Genomic DNA, 5470 nt, shown 5'->3' with positions numbered 1-5470 from the left:
CCAAGCAGAAGTGCCTGGTCCCCTTGCTGGTGCCAAGTATCCTTGCTGGACAGTGCTGTCCTTGCATGTCTTTCCTGGAAGGAGCCACCTCTACGGGCAAACAGGAGCCCTGGCTGAAAACCAGCACAGGGTCAGTGCACGGCCACTTCCTGGCTGTCCCTCCTGGGCAGAGCTCTCTGGCTTTCACCTGCAGGTGGCCTGCTCAGGTGCCAGGGTGCTGCTGGCTGGCAAGGCCCTGCCCTGCAGAGAGGTCACTGGAGCCCCAGGGAACAGGGCGTCCAAGGTCAAGCCTTAGCATGGCAGGACGTAGGGCAAGCCGGGGACGTGGGGGGAAAGACAGACGGACGGGAGCTTCGCGACGCCCCTTAGCAGGACGAGCCGTGACTTTCTGTTGGTAGTTTTGTTTTGTCTTGTGCCAGTTAAAGACAAGAATTCCTAGGAGAGCGAGCGCTGGTCGAGGCTGGGCCCTGGGCCCGGCCTTGGCTGCGGGAGCATCCTCCCCGGGGCAAACCCGGGCACTTGGTCACAAGGGGTTGGCCTTCACCCTTATTGCTGCCCGAGCCTCCTCCAGGACACTGATGCTGTCACTGTAGAGGGTCCGCCCCGGGGAGTGGGTGCCCAGGGCTGCCTTCCTTGACCCAGAGGGCCTCCTCCCTGCGGAAACGCCTCCACCCACCTCGGTCCTGCTGCCGCCGCCTCGTCCTCCTGAGTTGGGCTGTCCTTCCGACCCCAGTGTCTCCCTACCTCTGCTATCCCGACCCCGTCCCCTGGCAGCGTCTGACCTACCCTACAGTTGGTGCCCAGCAAGCTCCAAAGAAAATCTCGGACTCACGATACCAGCAAAGCTGCTGGCCTTCGTGCCCCACCCTGCCCTGCCCTGGACGGTCCTGCTGCCTGGGCTGCCTCGGTCGGTCAGCCCGTCCTCCTGGGGCACGTCCTTCCACCTGGCCCTGCCCCGGGCACCCTTCTCAGCCCTCATCACGGCTTTGGCTTCCCTGGTGGTCACTGCTCCCCTCTCCCTTCCTCACCTCCGCCGATGATGTCCCCACCTCACTCATTCCTGTCCCTTGAGAAGTCACCTCCGTGCAGGAGGGAGCTCTGCAAGGTGCCATGTCTCGCTCTGCCCTCAACACTTGGAATAATCCCTGCCGCGTGGTCAGTGCCCGCTGGTGCCCACTGATGGATGAAGAGACTTGTGGGAGACTGCCTTGGCTCGTCCGGCACGGGTGAGTACCGCGCGTGCTGGTCCATTCACCTGCGTTTTGATTTAGTAAACAAGGGAAAGGCGATTGGTGATTCTCATCCTCTGTTTTAAAAATCTGAATGCATTTGAAAGGAGTGCTCTGCCGCGTGCGGCTGGCTAGCATTAGATCTTCCTCCAGCGACGTTCCACGGGAGTCAGGCCAGACTATCAGGTGGCCACTGAACAAGAAAATGAAAACCCGGAATAGGGCAAAAGTCACCCCGCCGTCCCTCCAGGGCCCGCGTGCTCTGGATGCGTATTGAGCCTCGCCGTGCCGAGTTTCCGCTGAGCGCTTTGTGTGTATTAAATTGCTAATTCTCAGGGTCATGGTGTTAGTTTTCTACAGCTGCTGGAATCAATGACCACAAACTTGGTGGCTTAAATGTGCAAATTCATTCTCCTCTTTCTGGAAGCCAGAAGCCAGAATCCTGGTGTTGTGGTGGGGCAGGGGCGGGGCGGGGGCCGCGTTTTGCCTGTATGGGGAGGACTTCCTGCCTCTCCTGCGTTGGTGACTGCCAGTGTCCTGGGCTCCTGGCTGCATCCCTGCAGTCTCTGTCTTCATGGCCACCCTCCATCTATGTTTCCTACAAGGACAATGTCCCTGGATGAGGGCCATCTGGAGGTCCTAAACTCACTGACATTTGCAAAGACCATTTTCCTACCTGGAGTCACACTCAGAGTTTTGACATGGACACCTCTGGGTGCATTTCAGGTTCTCCATGACCCACCATGCCGCAGTCCCTACCACGTCCTGCACAGGTCAGCAGCAGGACGGGACTGGGGAAGGGGAGCAGCCCAAGGCCAACCTCCAGCCAGCACAGAAGGAGCCTGAGCCTGGCTCCAACCGCCTGCTGTCCCCAGCACACCACAGACCCGGGAGCCGGGCCTCCTCCCCTGCTCCAGGGCCAGCGTGAGCCTCATCTGCTGCCGACGGCGTCGAATGTCACCAAAGGATCTGTAGAGCTCAGCAGCCAGCTAGGGATGGGCCTGATCGGTCTGAGGAGCTGAGAGCCCAGTGGGCGGCCCCGAGAGGGCCTGTCCATTCTCCCTCCTCCCCGGGCCGTCCCGATGGAGATCCCACCCACCCAGGCGGGGAGCACAGGGGACGCCCTGACCACAGAGACAGCCAAGCGCCGGCAACACTCTCCCTCTCGGGCTCCGTGGTGGGGCACTGGCCTGCACCCAGGGGACCCTGGGTTCACCCCCAGTGCCGCAAAAGAATGAGAACAAAGGCTCTTTCTGTCTGCGGCTAGAGGCACCACACCCACCCCATGCATCTGGACACATGCTGGCTCCCGATCGGAGGCTGCCAAGTGGAGGCCATGCCGGGAAGGCCGGAAGCAGCCCCTATGGCCCTGGCATCTGGTCTTGTCCGTCAACAACACAGTGCTGTTTAACACAGGGCGACTGCGGGTCACCACCAGGGTCGAGGGCTCTGGTGAAAGGCCGTCTTATTTTAGAACTGGAAAGGATGTGGACACCACCAAGTTCAAGGCCCTCATTTAGAAGCCGGCCATTCAAGGCCCAGTGCTCCCGAGAGACCTCGCCCGGGGCACAGAGTCACTCATCCAGCTGGCAGCTCAGTGTCCACTGAGTGACCCGCTGGCACTGCTCGCTTCCTGCCCAGGCTACATCCTGCACAGGGACGGGGACATTTCTTCCCAGCAGAGGAGACGGCTCCTGGTGGGGACCGGAGGAGGTACTTCTCTAGCAAACACACCAAGTTCTGGGCTCTCCTCTCGACCTGCGCCACTCGGAGCCTGGGGCTCTCGTGGTCCCCGACTGCAGCCCTGACATTTCCCACCCGCAGTCTTCCAAGGACACTGTGGTTTTAAGGAGCAGGCCTCTGTCTGGAGGCTGTTTGCAGGAAACTGAACCCCTCTGCACCCACAGAAGCAGACGGACACTGCCCTGGGGAGTCTGTGGTGCACCTCCTTCCTGACTCTGGGGGAGGGGCCGCCTCAGAAAGGCCGGTGATTTCAGCAAGAAAGAGGACATCTGTCCATCCAGGACACCTGTGAGGAGGCACTGAGGAGCAGAGTGTGCAGGGGTGGGGTTCGGGGGTTTTCTGGGGGAGCTGTTGATGAGCAGGGCCTGGGGGAACTTGCAGGAATGACTTAGACACTGGAGAATGGGAGCTCGCAGTGCAGGACAGCAGTAGAATCCAGGAATGGAAAGACCCGGGCGTATGGGTGCCCTGCGGCTGCTGCGACAGATCACACCCTGAGGGCAAGGCCAACGCTGTTCACTTGCCCTGCCAGATCCCAAAGCAGGCCCTTCTCAGGGCCACTCGTTCCAGCCTCTGGGGACGCCAGGGTCCCCTGACTGTGACCACCTCACTCCCACCTCCACCCGGTGGTCACTCCTGCCCTCCTTGTAGGAGGACATTGTGATGGCCTTTGTGTTCCCCACAGGGTCCCGGATGATGTCCGCATCTCAAGACCCTCAGCTTGACCACATCTGCCAAGACTCTGTCTCCAAGTCGGGAGCATTCTCCAGTTCCAGGAATCAGGTCTGGATTGATATCCTGGGGCCATGGCTCAGCACCGAGGGAGGGGACTCTGGGTGCTGGGTTCTGGGGGGTCTGGTCTGCCCCACTGAGAACATGGGGTGTGGGCCACATTCCTGAACCTTTCCTGAGCAGCCACCCAACCTGCCCCAGCACGCAAACCCCCCGGGGCCAGGTGGAACACCACCGCCCTGGGCCTACCCGTGTGTGCCGTCCACTCCGCCACGTGCGGTCCAGTCAGTCACCTCCAAGTCACCTCCGAGGACAGAAAAGAAACCTTTCTCCCGGGACATTTTTGAATCCAAAGGTTATTTTCCTGCAGCCACAGCAGTCCTAGAGAGCTGCACGGGGTGGCTCTGGGCTGGGGCCGGCTGGCGGGAGCCCCAGGCTCACTGCTGGCTGGTGAGGGGCTCACCCAGCGAGTCACCCTCCGGCAGAACACTGTGTCCTCAGGCTTTTTCTCTGTCCACCCTGGGACGGGCCAGCTGCAGGTTTGAGCCTGGGCCAGGGCCTTGACCATCCCCGGTGCTAACAAAGCTGTTGAGAGAGTTGTTGGAAGCCCTGCCGAGACACCATTCCAGAGCTGCCCTGCCCTGAGCTGAGCACCTCAGACCAAACCCTGGTCCCCAATGGACCTGGGCCCCATGTGTCTCTCTTGCTGTCCGTCAGGAGGCCGTGGCCCTCCTCTTGCAGGTTTGGGCTGACCGTCCCCTGTGCTTCTCCCTATCGCAAGCCCCGCTGGCCCGTCCTCTGCAGGGAGAGTGCCTTCTACTGTGTTGGCAGTGATTCCAGCCACGGGCCCCACCAGGCAAACCTCTGTGCCAGGCCTCGTGACCCCACTGAGTGCGCACGCCCATCCTGTGCGTGGTGACCCTGTCCCCTGTCCTACAGGGCAAGCCAAGGAGGCCCCAGAAGCCCACCCGCCCACTGGCTGCATGGGTAGAAGCAGCAGCCGAGCCAGGCAGCCTGTCCCTGGTTGCTTGCTTAGCCCCCACCTTCTGTAGCCTCACAGATTCATCCCGACCCAGCAATACGGGGAGTAAAGAGGCCAGCCCACGCGGATCCCCTAGCAGCCCCACACTGAGCCTGCTCATTGAAAACTGATGGCATCACCAGTTCACCTGGTGACACTGGGGGCTTTGGTCTCCATCGGGACGGCCACCCCACTCCGTTAGCTGGTGTCTGCCCAGTGACGAATAGGCAGATGTACCGAGAAGGAGATGTCCTGAGCGTCCCCCTTCCACCTGTGGGCCTTTGATCTCAGGCCCTTCCCACCTGCCATCATGACCCTGCGTGGGTCTCTGTCCCCTGAGTTCAGTCGAGGAAGCTGAGATGACAAGGAAGAGTTCTGCACGTGGGTGCCTGGGCTCCTCCCAGGATACGAAGAAGGGTCTTCGGGCTGGAAATTTGAATAAAGAGATGTTCTCCTTCTAATTTAATTGCATCTCTGCCGGTAATTCAGAAACCATCATCGGCACATACATTTCTGAAAGGCTTTTCAAAGAATTTAAGCCCACCATTTAAAATTCTCATTATGCTAGGAAATAGTCCCTTTGGGGCCCAACGTTTTTCTCTTTGGTTGCACAATCCCTCGAGGTACGGATTTCAATTTAGAGCTTTCCACTTGGAAACCGGGGCGCGCAGCCGCGCAGGTGGCTCCCCCCTGCACCGGGCACGCTCGCCTTACAGGTCCACGAGCCAGAGAGCATTCATCAAAC

At 60.3% G+C, this 5470-nt stretch overlaps 1 long non-coding RNA gene across 1 annotated transcript; it reads left to right on the top strand.

The window, feature by feature from the left end:
* Positions 1-2884: 2884 nt before the first annotated feature.
* On the top strand, positions 2885-5138 carry LOC113180933 (uncharacterized). Its single transcript, XR_003300546.2, has 3 exons — positions 2885-3260; positions 3658-3755; positions 4757-5138. It is a non-coding gene; the product is annotated as an uncharacterized LOC113180933 (long non-coding RNA).
* The last annotated feature ends 332 nt before the right edge of the window (positions 5139-5470 follow it).

The sequence above is a fragment of the Urocitellus parryii genome, chromosome 11 (assembly GCF_045843805.1).
Source record: "Urocitellus parryii isolate mUroPar1 chromosome 11, mUroPar1.hap1, whole genome shotgun sequence".
Lineage (NCBI taxonomy): Eukaryota > Metazoa > Chordata > Mammalia > Rodentia > Sciuridae > Urocitellus > Urocitellus parryii.
The sequence above is the reverse complement of the archived record's forward strand: the minus strand, read 5'-3'. Positions and strand labels throughout refer to the sequence as shown.